General features: G+C 34.6%; 2 protein-coding genes across 3 annotated transcripts in view; one reads left to right on the plus strand and one right to left on the minus strand.

Annotated features, from left to right (window-relative positions):
- The window catches only part of Sf3a1 (splicing factor 3a subunit 1), a 42,148-nt gene extending 22,217 nt beyond the window's left edge, over window positions 1–19,931 (minus strand). The window contains exon 1 of the mRNA XM_089098786.1: window positions 19,809–19,931. The gene's annotated coding sequence lies outside the window, so the exon portion shown is untranslated. The remainder of the gene's footprint in view (window positions 1–19,808) is intronic.
- A 247-nt stretch (window positions 19,932–20,178) lies between these two features.
- The window catches only part of LOC148944999 (uncharacterized), a 47,606-nt gene continuing 44,953 nt past the window's right edge, over window positions 20,179–22,831 (plus strand). The window contains exon 1 of one of the 2 annotated variants that reach the window (XM_089098827.1): window positions 20,179–20,241. The gene's annotated coding sequence lies outside the window, so the exon portion shown is untranslated. Of the gene's footprint in view, window positions 20,357–22,831 lie in introns of both variants that reach the window. The other variant, XM_089098826.1, reaches the window with a different exon arrangement.

The raw sequence follows: 22,831 nt of genomic DNA on the forward strand, positions 1-22,831 counted from the left end.
TAATAAATGTGGTTTTAATTGTAATAAGTAAGTATTTTTGGAATATATTACCCCTGAATTATGAAGGAGCATAAAAAAGGCATCAAATGAAGTTTTTACTCTCATATTAGCTAAATTAGGCCCACTAGAAATTTACTGAGAGTCCTGACCTTCGATGACCTTTAAAAATCTAACCCTTGATGACCTTTAAAAATCCGTGTTATAAAAGCGAAACCTTGCAAAATAGATGTTCTGATTACATGAAGTATAACAAATTGTTTTCAACTTCACAACTTTGCTCAATCCCAATTTATGAGGTTTAAAAGATATTCAAATACATTTCCTAAATTTTGAAAAAAAGATTTACATGGCTTAAAATTCTACTCAAATTACAGGAATTGCATTTTAAGAACTAAAGCCAGAGACAAAGAGAATGATAACTGAAAATTAAGGTAAAATGTTGTTTTGTCAAAATTTCAACAGATGTCAGGTGGGCAAATTTCAGGACCCTCTAGAGAGAGAAGTGGAGGTATGTCCCGGGACATACTCTGGTACTCTTCTAAAATCCAGGACACATGCAAGAAGGGAAGTTTGGTTAATGCTAATGAAATAAAACAATATAGGATGAAAATATAATAGTTTATGAACAAGTTTGGGCTATATATTAGCACATTAGGGGTGGGGAGGGGGGGGAGGTAAAGCATAGCATATATTAAATAAATAACCTAATCTAACTTAAAATAGCTACCTTTTAGTCCCCCTAAACCCCAAAAGGTAAATTTCTAGGTGGCACTATAATTCACCTAAGATGAAAATGAAAATGTCATTTGATGGCTTTTTTTGTGTTCTTTAATAATTCATTAATTGTTTCTGTTGCAAATCGCATCTTGAGCCCTTAAAGGGGCCCTAAAGGTATTTTATATGCAGTATAAAAGAGCATAAAAAAGCATCAACTTATGTTTTCACTTTCATCCTATCTAAATTATATGGCCCACTGCATAGTTACCATGAAATTTACCCCCTCCCCCTCCCCCTAATGTGCAAATATATACCTGAATTGTGAACAACAAAGTTTCAAATAACAAAATTTAGCACTATTTTTGTCAATGGCATTTGAAAAACTTGAGACGTTAGGGAAATGGTTTATATTTGCATTGCCTATTAAAGGAGGTTTGAATTGTTATAAATAACTATTTTTTGAATATATTACTCTTGAACAACTTATTAATAAACTAGGGATGGTAAATTTGTTGCAGTTCATGCTATTGAGTTACAAATAAAGTGAACATGCCACTCAATGCCTTTTTTATGCTTGTTACAAGTATAATAATTGCTTCTATTGCAAATCCAAATTTACCCACCTCCCACCCCTCTAATGTGCTAATATATACCCTGAATTTTAGCCACACAAAGAAGTTATCAACAGTAGTTAAGTTATTGAAAAGTGGTTAAAAATATATCACAAATTTATAAATAAGTTGTTCAAGATTAACATATTCAAAAAATACTTATTTAAAACAATTCAAACCTCATTTATTAGGCAACTCAAATAAAAAATTATTATATTTGAAAAGAGCATAAAAAAATGCATTGAGTGGCATGTCTTCTTCTTCTTCTTCTAATTCACAGCAGGCGGGCTATTCAGTTAATACTATTTAGCCCTTTTCTTATTGCTTCACTCTGTGGGCTACAGAGCTACTAGCTTGGTTGTCTCTTATTTATTAGATATTCTCAGATATCTTTCAGTAGATCTTTTGACTCAAGGAGTTAAAATATAAGATTATAGATATCGATTTCTGTGCTCTGTGTGCAGGTATAGTTGGCCAGGCTCTTGGCTGATAGTGAGATTTTGTGGTGTTTGAAGTATTTTAACAGTTTACAAGCAAGTTATGTTGTGCAGACGTCAGCATATTACATTAAAATAGGCAATGGTCAATTGTTTCATTATTCATATTACAATGCCTGCAAAGAGGGGACAGGGGAATTGAACCACTTGAATTAGAAAACTTATATGAGAATGCAAGAAAATTTAGTCCATTTGTTCCAGAACGAATTCTATGATAAATTTTAGAAAGGTACTTATTGGGAAAGGGGGAAAGGATAGGATTAATCTTATTGAAATTAATATCTGAAATTATAGCATGTCTTCTTCTTCTATTTAACAGCAGGCGGGCTTTTCAGTAAAACTATTTAGCCCTTTTCCTTTTGCTTCACTCTGTGGGCTACAGAGCTACTGGCTTGATTGCCTCATATTTATTATATACATTCAGATATCTTTCAGCAGATCTTTCGACTCTAGGTGTTCAAATATAAGATGATAGATGCCGATTTCTATGCTCTGTGTGCAGGTATAGTTGGCTAGGCTCTTGGCTGATAGTGGGATTTTGTGGTGTTTGAAGTATTTTAACAGTTTACAAAGCAAGGTATGTTGTGCAGACGTCAGCATATTACATTCAAATAGGCAATGGTCAATTGTTTCATTATTCATATTACAATGCCTGCAAAGAGAGGACAGGGGAATTGAACCACTTGAATTAGAAAGCTTATATGAGAATGCAAGGAAATTTAGTCCATTTGTTCCAGAACGAATTCTATGATAAATTTTAGAAAGATACTTATTGGGAAAGGGGGAAAGGATAGGATTAATCTTATTAAAATTAATATCTGATAGCCTCCATCGGTAAATATCTCTAATTGGGATTGGTCTCCCACTTGGCTGGTCAATATTTATAGCATTTTTTGCTATTTAATCAACCTGATGATTACCACTTATGCCAGAGTGGCTAGGAATGTACTGAAAGTAAGTTTGTATGCCACTTGAAGCAAGATTATCAATAATACTGAGACAATGATAAGTGTCAATGTTCAACTTATATTGAGGAGCTGAGGCCAGCAACTCAAGGCTTGATAAAGAGTCGGAATAGATGATAATATTATTCGAATTTTCAATCAAAGGTTGGTTTTGCTTAAGGTGTTCTAATGCCATGATTATGGCATTTAACTCAGCAGATATTATAGATAAATTATTAAATAATCTCTCTCCCATTGCAATTTTCAGGTGAGGAAGAAAAACACCACTTGCAACCTTCTCATCCATTTTTGACCCATCAACAAATATTTGGAAGTGATTTTTATAGGTAATTGTATTAAGTTCTGCAAATTTTTTCTGGACAAAAGCAATGGGGGTTAAATCTTTATTCCATTTAGAAAATTCAGTATTTATTATGGGAAATGACCAATTCCATGGAGGGGATTGGGGGAAAGTAGGTGCAATAGACTTTGCTGGTACAGGGAACTTCTTTTGAATATTGGCATACTCATCTGCAATACCTCTATACATGGCTGGATTTCTTAACCAATTATGTAATGTGTGTGAGCTATTTGATTCAATTTTTGTAAGATGTTTTATCAAGAGAAAGCTACGTCTCTCCCTTATTGTTGTTAATCCACTCTCCATAAGCAGAAACTCGGTGCTTGTGGGTTTCCTAAGACCAAATATGAGACGTATTATATCATTTTGTGTTGTTTCAATTTTTTGCATCTGGGTCTTTGCACATGCACCATAGACAATTAGCCCATAGTCAATATGGGGTCTTATATGTGATTTATAAAACTGGAGTAAGGTTTTCTCCTTACAACCCCAGGGTGTGGAAAGAAGTCTTTTTAGTATATTTGCTTTTCTATAACATTTTTTTATTGTGTTTGAAATGTGGAGGTGGAAATTAAGTTTTTGGTCAAGCATGAGACCTAGGTAATTAATATTATTATCTTCTGGAATAGTTGTTTTATTTAGAGTTAGTTTTGCATTAACATGGTTTCACTTCCGGTGAAATTGGATTATTTTTGACTTGGTGGGTGCAATGGGTAAATCTGAATGTTGAGAGAATTTTTCAAACTGGAAAAGTGACTTTTGCAGATTTGACTGTGCTATCTGAAAGGTTTTGCCAGATGACCATAGCACCAGATCATCAGCATATTGTAGATTCGTGTGGGGTAGGTTCATGTCCCATAGATATAGGGCAAATAGGAGGCAACTGAGGACTGCTCCCTGAGGTAGGCCTTTGGATATTGTCATTTGGGGTGAAGAGGCTGAACCAACACAAACAATGAAACTTCGCAATTCTATGAAGGATTTAATAAAGGATACTAGCTTATGAGTACTCCAAGGTTTGCAAGTTTATTTAAAAGGATTTGGTGGTTCACATTGTCATATGCTCCTTCAAAATCTAGGAAAGCTGCCACTAGGATATTATTTTTTGAGAAAGATTCATTTATTGCATTTGTTAGCAAAATGAAAGCATCTGTTGAGGAGTGGTATTTCCTGAATCCAGTTTGAGTGTGTGGGATCATGTTATTTTTCTCGACAAACCAGAGGAGTCTGTGATAAATCATTTTCTCCATTATTTGCCCCATCACAGGTGTAATCATTATGGGCCTATAAGACTCAGGGTTATCTTTTGGTTTATTTTTCTTTAGGATTGGTAGGAGGGACGAACATTTCCATATATTGGGGAACATAGAAGATGCCCAAGCGTGATTATAACTATTTAGCAGTTCTTGTTTGTATGAAGGTGTGAGATTCTTTATCCATGTAGGGTGTATATTGTCATAGCTACTGCTAGTTTTGGACCTAATATGATGTATTGTATTATTCAATTCCTGGATTGAAAATGGATTAGTTATGTACTCGGATCCTGGGCGTGGTTGGTAACTAGGGTTCATAGGAATTGTGGACAGTTTGCTTTGATTATTTGATGTTTGCTTATTAACAAAAAGAGTTGCAAATAGGTTAGCCTTTTCATTATCATTGTCATAATGGGTATTATTATGTATAAGCTCATACAGGAGTGGGTTGGGAGAAGTCTTTTTCCCACATATGTGGCTTATGACTTTATGTATAATTGTCTCATTTGTTTCTCTGGAGAGATTATTTGCAAAATTATTCCAGTATTTATATTTAGCATCTATCATAGTCCTTTTTAGATTAGATTCTGCTTGTAATTTTTTATAATATGTAGTAGGTGTTGGTTTTTTTATGAATTCTGTCCTAGCTGCCTTTTTTATCCTCCATTTATTTAGGCACTCATTTTTCCACCATGCTTTAGGAATTTGTTTAGGGAATGTTTTCTTAGGTGTTGTCCTGGGGATAGCATGATTAGCTGTATTTATTAGTAAAGATATCAACGCTTCAGCATGTGTGTCAACTGTTGTGTTAGAAATGCATGAACTTTGGGTGAAACTTGTAATTTCATCATTTAGCTTATTTTGGAAAATAGACCAATTTACTTTAGTGTTGATATATTTGGATGTATGAGATAAAGTTTCAGCAGGTTCATTTAGGGAGCAAACTATAGCAAAGTGGTCTGTACATAGACTATCAATTTTATTTATGTAAATTTTGTTCAAAAAATTTAAAGACACAATTTGTAGGTCAATTGTGGAGAAATTGCCACTTTTGGGGTTGAGATAAGTATCCAGGTTTGGAGGGGTAGCAACAACTAATTCATTATTATTTGAAGTCATATGCTCAATAAATTTACCAGCTTTATTTGCTGGTTTATTCCCCCACAAAAGGCTGTGGGCATTGAAATCACCACAAATAATGATATTTTTTAACATATTAGAATTATTTATATAATTAAAGAAATCCTTGGCATCTGTAGTTTGGCCATTAGGGTTATTAAAGCTTATTATGTAGGTTTTTAAAATATTCAGCAAAACACTTATACCAATTACATCAACATCATTTTCAAAATCTGGAAAATTGATGCCACAAAATTTTATATTATTATTAACTAATAAAGCTACACCACCTCCTTTTCTCTCTGAAGATCTATCCTTTCTTAGCATAGTATATCCCAGAGACTTAATTTGTTGATTTTGGGTTAAATGAGTTTCCTGGGGGCAAGCAATATTAATTGAATTATTATTCATAAATGATATTAGTTCATTTAGCTTATTTTCTGTGAGTGATCTTACATTCCATTGGAGTATTGATAAATGTTGTGTTGTTGATTTATTCTTCATATAACTGTGTATCAATGTTCAGCTTTGTTAAAAGTAAAGCAAGATCTTTTTTTGCTTGAATGAGCATATCATCTGGGATGTAGATTTTTGCCAATTCTGCAATAATTTTTGTTTTCTGTAGTTGATGTATGTTCATGGCCTGAACTGCATTACAGTTTAGAATGAATAAGCATATATTTGGGGATTGCATTTTTGGTTGTGCATCCTGTTTGTTGGTTAAGGGATTGATTCCTGGTAGTGTTTCTGGTTTGTTTCTTCTTGGGAGGGAGGGCCAGGCTGGCCTCATCTCACCGGACAAGGAGGCTTTTTGGCTTGGTGATTCCTTCTGATAGGGATTTGAGCTAGGGGGCTTAGAAGATGGTGTTTTATATGGGGTGCTTGATGCATTGGGGGCATTTGACTTGGGGGTTTTGGTTGGTTTCATTACAGGCTTTATTTGGTATTGTTGGGCAGCATTTGCTTCCATTGCTGCAAAGGGGTATGGGATGGCCTTCTCTGTTGATATTTGGAGTTTTAGAGCTCTTTTCTTGTATGCAGGGCATAATGATTTATTTGTAGATTCATGTGGGCCTTTGCAATTGATGCATGTTGGCTGAGTGTTGTTGCAAGTTGTCAGCTCTTTAGGATGGAAAGCTTTACAATTACTACACTCTTGGAGAATTTCATTGCATTTGTTTGTTGTGTGTCCCAGTTTGAAACACTTCTGACACTGAATAGGCTTAGGTTTGTATTCCTTGTGTGGTTTGATTTGCCCAAATAGGAATTATTTTTCTGGGATATCAATTTTATCCTTCAGTGTGAATAAGAAGGATCTACTAGTTTTTAGGCCATTAGAGTTGGGTTTTCCAAGTTGGGTAACATCCTCAACTGGGATTGTGTTTCCAGCCCTATCTGAAAGGCCTTCTTTTAACTCCTGAGTAGATATCTCTGGGGGAACATTGTAAACTACTATTTTTGTTGGTGATTGTTTTGGGTTCCAATTAGATGCAATAATTGGGTTATTCAGAAGGGATTTAAGGTTAATTATTGTATCTGCTGATTTCTGATCTTCTACAGCTATTAGCAGAGATCCATCACGGTTAATATTAAGAGAAAACATTGATTTTAGCAATTTAAAAATTGCAACTCTTATTGCAGTGATCATTTTTATTTCAAAGGGGGTAGTGGGAGTAATTTTAAGGTAAATTCCTAAGTTTTTGGAGGGAGGATCTTGGGCAGAGGAGGGGAAATGCTTTTAATTGGGGAGATTTTTTTCCTTTTTTTAGAGCTTCTAGAGAGGACCTCTTGAAACCCATTATCATCATTTATGGTTACATTAGCCCCTACACTTATCATTGTCCTATTCTCCGAATTGGAGCTATCATTAGAACTTTGAGATAGGGTGCTTGACCAGCCAGGATGGGTATCTTTCACTGTGACACTTTCACTGGAATTTGGTTTGGGATCTGGGGGGACTTTTTTTTTGGAGGACTTCTAATCATTGCCTATTGGAAAAAGCTTTAAACACAAAAATAAAACTAAAAAAAGAAGGGAAAATAGATGATATCACACCGTCTACACTATACTATGGGGAGGATAAACACCACAGTATAGCCCTGAGGATGACTTGAGCAGAATTGGTTTAGTACAACTGCTGATTAGAAGAGATAATAATCACAAGAAAAAATATTTCGATTTTCTTATAAGGTTGCTGATATATTCAAATTTTTCCAGAAATTTCTAAGAAAATGTTCTTCTTCTTCTTCTATTTAACAGCAGGCGGGCTTTTCAGTATAACTATTTAGCCCTTTTCCTTTTGCTTCACTCTGTGGGCTACAGAGCTACTGGCTTGATTGCCTAATATTTATTAGATATATTCATATATCTTTCAGCAGATCTTTCGACCCTAGGAGTTCAAATATAGGATGATAGATGTCAATTTCTATGCTCTGTGTGCAGGTATAGTTGGCTAGGCTCTTGGCTGACAGTGGGATTTTGTGGTGTTTGAAATATTTTAACAGTTTACAAAGCAAGGTATGTTGTGCAGACGTCAGCATATTACATTCAAATAGGCAATGGTCAATTGTTTCATTATTCATATTACAATGCCTGCAAAGAGGGGACAGGGGAATTGAACCACTTGAATTAGAAAGCTTATATGAGAATGCAAGGAAATTTAGTCCATTTGTTCCAGAACGAATTCTATGATAAATTTTAGAAAGATACTTATTGGGAAAGGGGGAAAGGATAGGATTAATCTTATTAAAATTAATATCTGATAGCCTCCATCGGTAAATATCTCTAATTGGGATTGGTCTCCCACTTGGCTGGTCAATATTTATAGCATTTTTTGCTATTTCATCAACCTGATGATTACCACTTATGCCAGAGTGGCTAGGAATGTACTGAAAGTAAGTCTTTATGCCACTTGAAGCAAGATTATCAATAATACTGAGACAATGATAAGTGTCAATGTCCAACGTATATTGAGGAGCTGAGGCCAGCAACTCAAGGCTTGATAAAGAGTCGGAATAGATGATAATATTATTCGAATTTTCAATCAAAGGTTGGTTTTGCTTAAGGTGTTCTAATGCCATGATTATGGCATTTAACTCAGCAGACATTATAGATAAATTATTAAATAATCTCTCTCCCATTGCAATTGTCAGGTGAGGAAGGAAAACACCACTTGCAACTTTCTCATCCATTTTTTACCCATCAACAAACATTTGGAAGTGATTTTTATAGGTAATTGTATTAAGTTCTGCAAATTTTTTCTGGACAAAAGCAATGGGGGTTAAATCTTTATTCCATTTTGAAAATTCAGTATTTATTATGGGAGATGACCAATTTCATAGAGGGGATTGGGGGAAAGTATGTGCAATAGATTTTGCTGGTACAGGGAACTTCTTTTGAATATTGGCATACTCAACTGCAATACCTCTATACATGGCTGGATTTCTTAACCAATTATGTAATGTGTGTGAGATATTTGATTAAATTTTTGTAAGATGTTTTATCAAGAGAAAGCTACGTCTCTCCCTTATTGTTGTTAATCCACTCTCCATAAGCAGAAACTTGGTGCTTGTGGGTTTCCTAAGACCAAATATGAGACGTATTATATCATTTTGTGTTGTTTCAATTTTTTGCATCTGGGTCTTTGCACATGCACCATAGACAATGAGCCCATAGTCAATATGGGGTCTTATATGTGATTTATAAAACTGGAGTAAGGTTTTCTCCTTACAACCCCAGGGTGTGGAAAGAAGTCTTTTTAGTATATTTGCTTTTCTATAACATTTTTTTATTGTGTTTGAAATGTGGAGGTGGAAATTAAGTTTTTGGTCAAGCATGAGACCTAGGTAATTAATATTATTATCTTCTGGAATAGTTGTTTTATTTAGAGTTAGTTTTGCATTAACATGGTTTCGCTTCCGGTGAAATTGGATTATTTTTGACTTGGTGGGTGCAATGGGTAAATCTGAATGTTGAGAGAATTTTTCAAACTGGAAAAGTGACTTTTGCAGATTTGACTGTGCTATCTGAAAGGTGTTGCCAAATGACCATAGCACCAGATCATCAGCATATTGTAGATTCGTGTGGGGTAGGTTCATGTCCCAGAGATATAGGGCAAAAAGGAGGCAACTGAGGACTGCTCCCTGAGGTAGGCCTTTGGATATTGTCTTTTGGGGTGAAGAGGCTGAACCAACACAAACAATGAAACTTTGCACTTCTATGAAGGATTTAATAAAGGATACTAGCTTAGGAGGTACTCAAAGGTTTGCGAGTTTATTTAAAAGGATTTGGTGGTTCACATTGTCATAAGCTCCTTCAAAATCTAGGAAAGCTGCCACTAGGATATTATTTTTTGAGAAAGATTCATTTATTGCATTTGTTAGCAAAATGAAAGCATCTGTTTAGGAGTGGTATTTCCTGAATCCAGTTTGAGTGTGTGGGATCATGTTATTTTTCTCAACAAACCAGAGGAGTCTGTGATAAATCATTTTCTCCATTATCTTCCCTATCACATGTGTAATCATTATGGGCCTCTAAGACACAGGGTTATCTTTATGTTTTTATCTCTATAGGATTGGTTGGAGGGATAAATACTTCCATATATAGCTAAACCTAAAAGATACCCAAGCATGATTACAACAATTTAGCAACTCTGGTTTGTATGAAAATGTGAGACTCATTATCCATATGGGGTGTATATTGTCATAGCTGCTGCTAGTTTTGGTCCTAATATGATGTATTGCATTATTCAATTCCTGGATTGAAAATGGGTTAGTTATGTACTCGGATCCTGGGCGTGGTTGGTAGCTTGGGTTCATAAGAATTGTGGACAGTTTGCTTTGATTATTTGATGTTAGCTTATTAACAAAAAGAGTTGCAAATAGGTTAGCCTTTTCATTATCATTGTCATAATGGGTATTATTATTTATAAGCTCATACAGGAGTGGGTTGGGGGAAGTCTTTTTCCCACATATGTGGCTTATGACTTTATGTATAATTGGCTCATTTGTTTCTCTGGAGAGATTATTTGCAAAATTATTCCAGTATTTATATTTAGCATCTATTATAGTCCTTTTTAGATTAGATTCTGCTTGTACTTTTTTTAAATATGTAGTAGTTGTTGGTTTTTTTATGAATTCTGTCATAGCTGCCTTTTTTATCCTACATTTATTTAGGCACTCATTTGTCCACCATGCTTTAGGAATTTGTTTAGGGAATGTTTTCTTAGGTGTTGTCCTGGGGATAGCATGATTAGCTGTATTTATTAGTAAAGATGTCAACGCTTCAGCATGTGTGTCAACTGTTGTGTTAGAAATGCATGAACTTTGGGTGAAACTTGTAATTTCATCATTTAGCTTATTTTGGAAAATAGACCAATTTGCTTTAGTGTTGATATATTTGGATGTATGAGACAAAGTTTCAGCAGGTTCATTTAGGGAGCTAACTATAGCAAAGTGGTCTGTACATAGACTATCAATTTTATTAATGTAAATTTTGTTCAAAAATTTAAAGACACAATTTGTAGGTCAATTGTGGAGAAATTGCCACTTTTGGGGTTGAAATAAGTATTCAGGTTTGGAGGGGTAGCAACAACTAATTCATTATTATTTGAAGTCATATGCTCAATAAATTTACCAGCTTTATTTGCTGGTTTATTCCCCCACAAAAGGCTGTGGGCATTGAAATCACCACAAATAATGATATTTTTTAACATATTAGAATTATTTATATAATTAAAGAAATCCTTGGCATCTGTAGTTTGGCCATTAGGGTTATAAAAGCTTATTATGTAGGTTTTTAAATTATTCAGCCAAACACTTATACCAATTACATCAACATCATTTTCAAAATCTGGAAATTTGATGCCACAAAATTTTATATTATTATTAACTAATAAAGCTACACCACCTCCTTTTCTCTCTGAAGATCTATCCTTTCTCAGGATAGTATATCCCAGAGACTTAATTTGTTGATTTTGGGTTAAATGAGTTTCCTGGAGGCAATCAATATTAATGGAATTATTATTCATAAATGATATTAGTTCATTTAGATTATTTTCTGTGAGTGATCTTACATTCCATTGTAGTATTGATAAATGTTGTGTTGTTGATTTATTCTTTATATGACTGTGTATCAATGTTCAGCTTTGATAAAAGTAAAGCAAGATCTTTTTTTGCTTGAATGAGCATATCATCTGAGATGTATATTTTTGCCAATTCTGCAATAATTTTTATTTTCTGTGGTTGATGTATGTTCATGGCCTGAACTGCATTACAGTTTAGAATGAATAAGCATATATTTGGGGATTGCATTTTTGGTAGTGCATCCTGTTTGTTGGTTAAGGGATTGATTCCTGGTAGTGATTCTGGTTCGTTTCTTCTTGGGAGGGAGGGCCAGGCTGGCCTCATCTCACCGGACAAGGAGGCTTGTTGGCTTGGTGATTCCTTCTGATAGGGATTTGAGCTAGGGGGCTTAGAAGATGGTGTTTTATATACAGTGCTTGATGCATTGGAGGCATTTGACTTGGGGGTTTTGGTTGGTTTCATTACAGGCTTTATTTGGTATTGTTGGGCAGCATTTGCTTCCATTGCTGCAAAGGGGTATGGGATGGCCTTCTCTGTTGATATTTGGAGTGTTAGAGCTCTTTTTTTGTATGCAGGGCATAATGATTTATTTGTAGATTCATGTGGGCCTTTGCAATTGATGCATGTAGGCTGGGTGTTGTTGCAAGTTGTCAGCTCTTTAGGATGGAAAGATTTACAATTACTACACTCTTGGAGAATTTCATTGCATTTGTTTGTTGTGTGTCCCAGTTTGAAACACTTCTGACACTGAATAGGCTTAGGTTTGTATTCCTTGTGTGGTTTGATTTGTCCAAATAGGAATAATTTTTCTGGGATATCAATTTTATCCTTCAGTGTGAATAAGAAGGATCTACTAGTTTTTAGGCCATTAGAGTTGGGTTTTCCAAGTTGGGTAACATCCTCAACTGGGATTGTGTTTCCAGCCCTATCTGAAAGGCCTTCTTTTAACTCCTGAGTAGATATCTCTGGGGGAACATTGTAAACTACTATTTTTGTTGGTGATTGTTTTGGGTTCCAATTAGATGCAATAATTGGGATATTCAGAAGGGATTTAAGGTTAATTATTGTATCTGCTGATTTCTGATCTTCTACAGCTATTAGCAGAGATCCATCACGGTTAATGTTAAAAGAAAACATTGATTTTATAAATTTAAAAATTGTAACTCTTATTGCAGTGATCATTTTTATTTCAAAGAGGGTAGTGGGATTAATTTTAAGGTAAATTCCTAAGTGTTTGAAGGGAGGATGTTGGGCAGAGAGATGGGAAATATTTTTGACTGGGGATATTTTTTCCCTTTTTTAGAACTTCTAGAGAGGACCTCTTGAAACCCATTATCATCATTTATGGTTACATTAGCCCCTACACTTATCATTGTCCTATTCTCCGAATTGGAGCTATCATTAGAACTTTGAGATAGGGTGCTTGACTAGCCAGGATGGGTATCTTTCACTATGACACTTTCACTGGAATTTGATTTGGGATCTGGGGGGACTTTTTTTTTTGGAGGACTTCTAATCATTGCCTATTGGAAAAAGCTTTAAACACAAAAATAAAACCAAAACAAGAAGGGAAAATAGATGATATCAAACCGTCTGCACTATACTATGGGGAGGATAAACACCACAGTATAGCCCTGAGGATGACTTGAGCAGAATTGGTTTAGTACAACTGCTGATTAGAAGAGATAATAATCACAAGAAAATATATTTCGATTTTCTTATAAGGTTGCTGTTGCTGTTGAATAAAATGTTGAATAATGAATAAAATGTTCATTTTATTTATAATATGAACTTCTTCTTCTTCTATTTAACAGCAGGCAGGCTTTTCAGTAGTACTATTTAGCCCTTTTCCTTTTGCTTTGCTCTGTGGGCTACAGATCTAGCTCTGGGGGGACTTTTTTTTTGGAGGACTTCTAATCATTGCCTATTGGAAAAAGCTTTAAACTAAAACAAGAAAGGGTAATACAATAATAACAAAGCGTCTGCACTCTACTATGGGGAGAGTTTCAGGATCAAAAGAAACGCCACAGTATGGCCCTGAGGAGGATTTGAGCACGATTCGTTCGGTAGAACTACTGATTAATTGAGATAATAATTTGCAAGAAATTTAGTTTAAATTTCTTTAAATGTTGCTGCTGTGTGATATATTTCAATAAATAATTTTCAATAAATTAACTAGTGTTGATAACTTCTTAATATGGTTGCAAAAAAGAAATACCTTTGGGGCCCATTTAAGGGCACAAGATGCAATCTGCAACTGAAGCAATTATTAGATTTGTTCTTTTACTCATCTTTGCGCTAAGATCTTACATCTTTTGACAAAGAACAATTAAAAGTAAAATCTTAGCACTAAGATCTTACATCTTATAGCATTCTTTTGCAAACGTCTTTCATAATTCTGCTCTGATCAGCAGTCTAAGAACAATGATGAGCATGTCATCAAAGTTCTCTCATCATTGTTCTATATGGTAGAAAGATGGCGTCGTTCACACTTTTTGCTAACATCAGTGAGATGTAACATCTTAGAACAAAGATGAATTAAAAGAATGGAAATCTTTGTAGAAAGATGTGAGATCTTAAATGTAAGATTTTAGTGCAAAAGAACAGCCCTATTGTATTATGAAAGATCATAAAAAAGGCATCAAATGACGTTTTCACTTTCATCCTAGCTAAATTATAGTACCACCTAGAAATTTACCTCCCAAAAACTATAGTTTAAATCTTTGTCATGGAGAGAGCAATATCTCACTATGCAACAGAAACCTGTTTACCATTAACAGCTTTGACTTGATGTGGTATTTCTTTCATGTCTCCTGGATTTTAGAAGAGTACCCATACTTTAGCTGGTGGGCTAACTTTGCTGGTGGTACTATAATTTAGCTAGGATGAAAGTGAATCCATCATTTGATGCCTTTTTTATGCTCTTTCATAATTACATAATAACTTATATTGCAAATTGCATCTTGAGCCCTTAAAGAGGCCACAAAGGTATTTTGAATACCTTTGAGGTCTCAATGGATAAAGTATAAAAAAAATCAAATGATGTTTTCACTTTCATCCTAGTTAAATTATATGGTCCACTGCAAAGTTACCATGAAATTTACCCACCCCTACCCTCTATTGTGCAAATATATTCCCCAAATTGGAATACACCCTAAATTGTCAATGGCAAAGTTTTAAATAGCAAAATCCAGCACTACTTTTGTCAATGGCATTTGAAAACTTGAAATGTTAGGAAAACAGTATATATTTGTGTTGTCCAATAAATGAGGTTTGAATTGTTATAAATAAGTATTTTTGGAATATATTACTCTTGAACAACTTATTTATAAACTAGTGATGTTTTTAACAACTTTTCAATAACTTAACTAGGGTAAAGTAACCAAACTTTTTGCCCCCCAAAATCTATAACCAGGGGCAAAAAAATCCAGGTTACTTGAGTAGGCTTCAAAACTGTTGATTGGAAATGGTTGTGCATTAGACTGAGGATAGTTGGTATTTGTCCCCACCCTTGTCTGTGGGTAAATATGCTGTGAAACTTCAAGAAGAAAGAATCCTTCAGTTTCTGGGGACACATGAGTATTGTGTGTTAAAGGTGCCAACTAAAGTTTAGGATTTTGAAGTGAGTAACTGACAAATATAAATATTTTTTTTTTTTACTTTTGAACACACAAATTGTTACATTTGGTCTGTTCTAAATTAATTCCTTATCTTGTTGGCATACACAGAACAGGCTACATGTGTTTCCTTACTTCAATTTTTTACCTAGATTAGCAAGGGATCAGAACAGGTTACTAGGGGACAAATTGTTTGATGGCTTCTATTTAGTTTCTTGTGCCCGGACTGAAGAAATTTCAACTGTGTTGGTACCCAATTATCACAGAAATTATCAGGAAAACTACAGCTTTTCAGTTTACCAGGGACAAATTGCAGTAAAAATTTTTTCCCCCTTGTGGCTTGAATCGGCAAAAAATATGGGATACCATGTATGACACTTCTTTATGTGTAAAAACAACATAAGTCAAACAAAGGAACTGATAATACCCCAAAGAGTTCTGGTTCAGGGCCATCAAATTTCAGTGCTGCTGAAGAGAAAGCTATTTTCAAATTTGTATTTGACTGTCAGAAGAAAAGATTTCCACTAGTACCCCAGGACCTAATTGAAACAGCCAAGCTATGTTTGAATCATGCAGGGAGAAAGATACATGGGACAAAACTGACATTTTCTTGGTTAAAAATTCCTGAAAAGAAACCCTAAGGTGGCAACCCATGTCCCAGAAACCATACATGGCAGACAGTCCAAGGTCACTGAAGCCAAGATTCAGGGATGGTTCCAGAACCACAAAAAATATCTTGAAGAAAACGGGTACCCAAAGATGGATCAGCTAGATCCAAGACAAATTTCGAACTGCAACAAGATGCATTTCCTTTTCCTCCCTAGGGGGAAGGTTGCTCTTGCTGAGAGAGGGAGCAAGCAAGTAGTACAAAACATGGGAGATGATGGAAAAACCTGCATGAATGTCAGGATGTGTGTGAATGCTGCAGGGGACAGTTGCAAACCGTTTGTTGTTTATTTATACAAATCTGGAAGAGTTCATCCTGATGTTGAAAGAGACTGCCCCAAAAACGTCTATCAGTCCACATCCAAGTTGGGATAGATGAGGGCTGAAAACATGTATGAATTTGTCAAGCAGGTGCTGCTGGAAAAGGTAGAGGAGTTGTCTGTACCTTCTCCAGTTTTCCTCTTTTTGGATGGTCATGCTTCTCATCTGTCACTTAGCCTGAGCCAACTTTGTGAAGAAAAAGGAATGCTTGCCACCAAACAGCACCTTCATTCTTCAACCTCTTGATGTTGTTGTGTTTAAACCTCTGAAGTCAGGATGGCAGGAATTCTTTTGTAAGAAAAGAAATCAAGCAAAGCTGGATGGCCAGGAATTTAAAGTAATGAAAAGGAATTTTGCCAGCCTTTTTGGTAAATTCATTGACCCAAAAATGATGAAAGAATTACTGAAAGTCATTTGAAGCCTGTGTACTGTTCCCATGGAATGCTGATAACATGTACTATGAAAAGCTTGTCAAACAACAAAATGACAAAGAAGACAGTCCAGCATCTTAAGACAGCCATTCAGATGTGGTACCCAAATCACTGACAAAATTTCACCAATGCTGAAACCTTGCAATGCTTTTATTCTGCCTATCCTGGCTTGCTTAAAACAGAAGAGGAAGCATCAAAGGGTTTTTATGCTTATTGGAGGTCTCTGAGGTACCCTGGAGACAACAATGCTGTGCATTGGCACATTCCAACAAAAATTGACCCAGGAGTAAGATTTTCACTCACCTCACCTCCTAGTTGGGTACCAAATGCTACAGAGCCCCAAAGACTGTCCAAAGAAAGTTCTTTCAACATCTGTCAAATGAGTTGTATAGGCAAGAAAAGAGCACAGGCACAAAGAAGGATACAAAAAAGCAAACTGTCAAGTCAAAGAAAAAATATTCCTCAAAAGTAACTGAACTGTCAATGTCAGCTGGACCTAGCAAGGACACAGAGACAGGAGAAGAAGGAGTATTCTGGATTGTTACTATGCTGTCTTTTTCAGTGCAAATAAAAAAGGTGTCTCATGGTTTGTTGGCTGAGTCTTGGACTTTCCAGATAAGAATATATGCCAGCTAAAATTTTGGAAATGGTGTTCCTTCCCACAATGCACAATGAAGTGGACAAACAAAGATGATGTATCCAACATTCCAGAGAGCAGGATTTTTGCAGGACCTCTGCAATTATCTGGCACTGGTTCTTTCATGCTTGCTGATGGGCCTAGCCTGCAGACTTTTAAAGATGATTTTTTAATGTGCATTTTTATCATGTGTTTTTATCTAGTTTAAATTGATAAGAAAAGTTTTTTTTTACATATTTTATATTTAACTGAAGAAAAAAAAACATTCAAAAATAAATTTGAGTATTTTTTTTAAGTTTCTGGGACAGAATCAACATTCCCATCAATTTGTCCTGGGAGGCTACATTTCAATCCATTTTGTCCTGGGATGAACACAGTTACCTAGGGGTCAAAAATCCAGTTAATTAAAGGCAGGGGACCAATAGAAAGGTCATTTTTGCATTTCTTGGCTAAAAGTGTGAATAAAATTGCTCAGACTCCTTATTTGGGAGAATTTGCTGCATAAACCTGCAGAACCTTACCCTTGCATTAACCAGGATAAGTATGAAAATCATGTCCTTAAAATGAGAAGTGCTATGAGAAAAAACTGTTTATTTTCCAAAAATGGGACAAATGTTTGGTTACTTTACCCTACTGTTGATACCTTCTTTGTGTGGTTACAGAAATGAAATACCTTTGGGGCCATTTAAGGGCTCAAGATGCAATTGCAACAGAAGCAATCATTGAATAACAAAATAACATAAAAAAAGACATCAAATTATATTTCCAATTTGGTATAAATTTACAATTCTGCCTATTAATAAGGAGACATGTTAAGATAACAATTCTTACTTTAAAATATGTATAATGATCCTAGTTAGGCTAACATATTATCTAAGGGGAGAACCTTAATCCTCAAAATGTTTCCTTTTTTCCTTGTTTTTCCAACTTAAAAGAAAGAATCTTTTTTTTGCCATGCTTTGAACACAATATGTAAATCTTTTGAAATTGTTGCTATAATTTTTTTTTTTTTTATAGATGATGTTTATCCTGGTTGTTGTTAATGCCAATTTTTTAAAATGATGGATAAAGGAGTGGCAAAAATATAAAATATTGCTATAAACATACACATACATACAGTTTTTTTTAAATAATGAATTTCTTAAAACTATATGTTAACAGAATATATTCCCCCACCCCCCTGATGTGCAAATATATACCCTGATTTGGATATGTTTAGGGTTTGGGGCACAGTTCATTTGGTTATATTTAGGTTCAGAATGCAATTTTGGCTATATATTTGCAAATCAGGGTGGTGAAGGTGTATACACTGTTAATATATAGGCCTAGGTTTGAAGAAATTCATGAATTAAAAAAAAAAAATGTAGGCCTAGCCTATGTATATGCATGTTTATAGCAATATTTTGTATTTTGCCACTGCTTTATCTATCATTTAAAAAAAAAAGGTAAAATTATACTTTAGCTACTTTTGGCTATCTTGGGAAGGGGTTAGGTTAGGACAATGAGACTTTCAGGGATGGGTCTACAGGCTAAAGTATGTCCTGGGAAGGTATTTTGAAGTACCTACCTCCACTCCTTCTTGCTCTAGAGGGTCATGAAATTTGCCAACATGACAGGTTGAAGCTTTGACCCATTGAAATTTTTACAAAACAACATTTGACCTTAATTTTCAGTTATCAGTTTCTTTTTCTCTGGCTTTAGCTCTGAAAATGCAATTTCAGTTATCTGAGCAGAATTTTAAGACATATAAATAGTTTATTTTCAAAATTTAGGAAATGTATTTGCATATCTTTAAAACCTTATAAATTGGGATTGAGCAAAGTTGTGAAGCTGAAAACAATTTTGTTGTACTTCATTTAAGCAGAAGATCTATTTTGCAAGGTTTCACTTTTATAACTCACATACTTTTAAAGGTCATCAAAGGTCAGGACCCTCTAGAGGGAGAAGGAGTGGAGGTGGGTACTTCAAAATACCTTCCCAGGACATACTTTAGCATGTAGACCCATCCCTGAAAGTTTCATTTTCCTAACCTAACCCTTTTCCATGATAGTCAAAAATAGCTAAAGTAGAATTTTACCACAAAAATTAATTAACAACAACTGGGATGAACAATATCTATATAAAATAAATTCAAAAGATTTACACATTGTGTTCAAAGCATAGCAAAAATAAAAATTTGTTTCTTTTAAGTTGGAAAAACAAAGAAAAAAAGAAAAGATTTGAGGATAAAGGTTCTCTCTTTGGATAATATGTTATTTCATTATAAATTAAGCTTCTGGCTAGGCCTATTTCAAGTTTACTGCAGTTTAGGAAGGCATGAAGGGCATGCACAAGTGACTTATTTAGAATATTTGGTATTTAGTGAATAGAATAGTCTATTTAGAAAAAGCACACAAAACAAAGTGATTTGTATATTTACCTTGTCCTATACCAGTTATGGAACCTTGTAGCCTATTGACCAGCCCTAACATTAACCTACAAATAGGCTAATTTAAGCATTGATCCTTATATAGACAAGGATCAATTTAGGATATATCAACTATATACTTACTATGTATGAGTATGATACTTCAAGTTAAAATTTTTTTTTTTTTAACTTATTGCACCGTTTTGTTTGGCAACTGTTTTCTTTGACTTCTTCAAAAACTGGTAAGCGTTAATGAGACATTTGTCAGAAATAATCAAAACCCTGTTGATTAAAAAGTTTGAAAGTATTTTAAAATTCATCAAATTAGACATAGCTCTTATATTCTGGAAATTATTATTTTTTTCCAGTATTTCATTTCTATTCAGCCTTAAATTATCTTTATGAGTGAAATATCCAAACTTCATGATTTCAAAATACCTTAGACAACATTTCACTTTCATCATCTTTTGCTTGCCAAATCTGTATGTTAAATTTATTTCACTTGGCAACTTTTTTGCTGAAAAAAGTTTAAAAACTTGATTAAAACAATTTAGGATGAATTGCTTTACCTTTTTTGGTAATAGCCTAGGCTTCTTCAATTGCAGCTTTGGACTTTTATATTGAAAGATTGATGAATAAAATTTCCAAAAATGATCAAGGCTTGGCCAAGCCTGAAGTCCAATTTAGCCCAGGTTAGGAAGCAATGGTTTAATTTAGAAAGATTAATCCCTGGGTCAATATATACCAAATCATATTATTGAGTTAGGACTAAAGTGAATACGCCATTCGATGCCTTTTTCTATGCTGATTACAAATATAATAAGCATTTCTATCGGAAATGAATTTCAGCCCCCCCCCTGTATAGGCTATACCTAACCCTGAATTGGCATTTATAGGGGGGGGGGGGGCTGAAATACATTTCCGATAGAAATGCTTATTATATTTGTAATCAGCATAAAAAAAGACATCAAATGGTGTATTCACTTTAGTCCTAACTCAATAATAGCCTATGATTTGGTATATATTGACCAATCCCTGTAAATATCCATTGGTTTGCTTAGAAGAAAACACTATATAATTCCTAAAGCCACCTTAAAAGATATTAAAATAACCTGGCCTACATGCTTATAGGCTATTATTTCTAAATTACTTCAGTATACTTTACCACCATCCCCCTCTAATGTGCAAATTATATGCTTCTAGGTAAAATTCTACTTTAGCTACTTTTGGCTATCTTGGAAAGGGGTTAGGTTGGGAAAACAAAACTTTCAGGGAGGGGTCTACAGGCTAAAGTATGTCCTGGGAAAGTATTTTGAAGTACCTACCTCCACTCCTTGGACATCAACCACATGGCTAATATGGGAATAAAGTTCATTTGTGATGCAAATAGATGTTATATTTGGATTGAGAATGCAATTCTAGGTATATATTTGCACATTAGGGGGGTGGGAGTATATATTTTATGAATATAGAGGTCCTAAGAAGTTCATGAATTTCTTAGAAAAACTGGAAAAACAAGGAAAGAAGTGAAGATAAAGGCTCTCCCCCTGAAAAATGTGTTAACTAGGATTATTCTGCATATTATGGAGTAAGAATTGTTTTCTTATTATGTTTTGTTATGTCCAGTTGGACTCTTAGGTTTAAAATACTGGTTGGCTAATTTAAAGATTTGTATATATATATATACTGTCAAATTAGCCATCTGGTGGTATCCCCTCCTTCTCCCTCTAGAGGGTCCTGACCTTTGATGACCATTTAGAATGTGTTATAAAAATGAAACCTTGCAAAATAAATCTTCTGCTTAAATAAAGTATAACTAAATTGTTTTTAGCTTCACAACTTTGCTCAATCCCAATTTATAGGGTTTTAAAGATCTGTAAATGCATCCCCTAAATTTTGAAGAAAAAAACATTGATATTGCGGAAAATTCTACTCAAATAACAGGATTGGATTTTCAGCACTAAAGCCAGAGAAAAAGAAACTGATAGCTGAATGTTAAGGTCCAATGTTGTTTTGTCAAATCTTCAATAGGTATAGATAGACCTGTCATATAGGCAAATTTCAGGACCCTCTGGAGGGAGAAGCAGTAGAGGTAGGTGCTTCAAAATACCTTCCCAGGACATAGTTTAGCCTGTAGACCCATTCCTGAAAGTTTCATTTTCTTAATCTAACTCCTTTCCAAGATAGTCAAAATATAATTTTACTGATGCCTTTTTTTATTCTCTACAAATATAATAATCATTTTTGTCAGAAATGAATTTTAGCCCCCACCCCTATATATACCAATTCAGGGTATATTTTTGCACATTAGGGGGGTGGGGGGAAAGTTTAAACTTACCTCTTATTTACATCAGAAATAAAATTGCCCCCACCCCTCTAATGTGCAAATATATAGGCTACCCTGAATTGGTATGTATAGGGGTGGGGCTAAAATTCATTCCCAACAAAAATGATTATTATGTTTATAAAGAGCATAAAAAAGGGCATCAAGCTGTATATTCACTTTAGTTGTAACTCAATAATATGATCTGGTAAATATTTACCCTAGGCCCTATTCTCCATCAATTTTTTCATTGTGTGATGTTGAAAGTAAAGTTAATGGCAAACAACCAGATATCCACTTTTTGACTATTAGAAAAAATTAGTTTATAAGCTTATATAAAATGGTACTATCCAATCTCCTTATAATTAAAAAATATTTTTGCCATCTAGTTAGAAAATTTTGCCCATCCCAATAGGAGGAATCTATATTTGCCAACTATTTTACAAGACACATTTCCCCAGCAAAACTTTGATTTTACAACCAGTTGACTAATAACTTCTCCCTAGCAACACTTAATTTTGCCAACTAGCTGGAAAGAAACATTATTCCAGAAAACAGTTCATTTTCCAACTTGTTCACTAATCAGCAATACTTAGTTCTGCCAACTAGCTGGAAACAAACATTGCCTGAGACTCTAGGCAGGCATGCCTTTCCAAAAACTAACAAACAAGTATGTGTCCACTAAGAGAGTCATGCATACTCCTGCTATTTACCTGTGCCCAAGCCATTTAAACATTTGCCTCTCAATTGCTTAGACTATCTGTCTTGGTTTTTCTCTGTCTACAATTAGCCATGTCTTGCTGCAACCTGCAAAATACTTGATAACTGCAATTCAAAATCAATG

This window comes from Artemia sp. Qi Xiang Cuo, chromosome 13 (assembly GCF_049724085.1).
Source record: "Artemia sp. Qi Xiang Cuo chromosome 13, ASM4972408v1, whole genome shotgun sequence".
In the NCBI taxonomy this organism is placed as follows: domain Eukaryota; kingdom Metazoa; phylum Arthropoda; class Branchiopoda; order Anostraca; family Artemiidae; genus Artemia; species Artemia sp. Qi Xiang Cuo.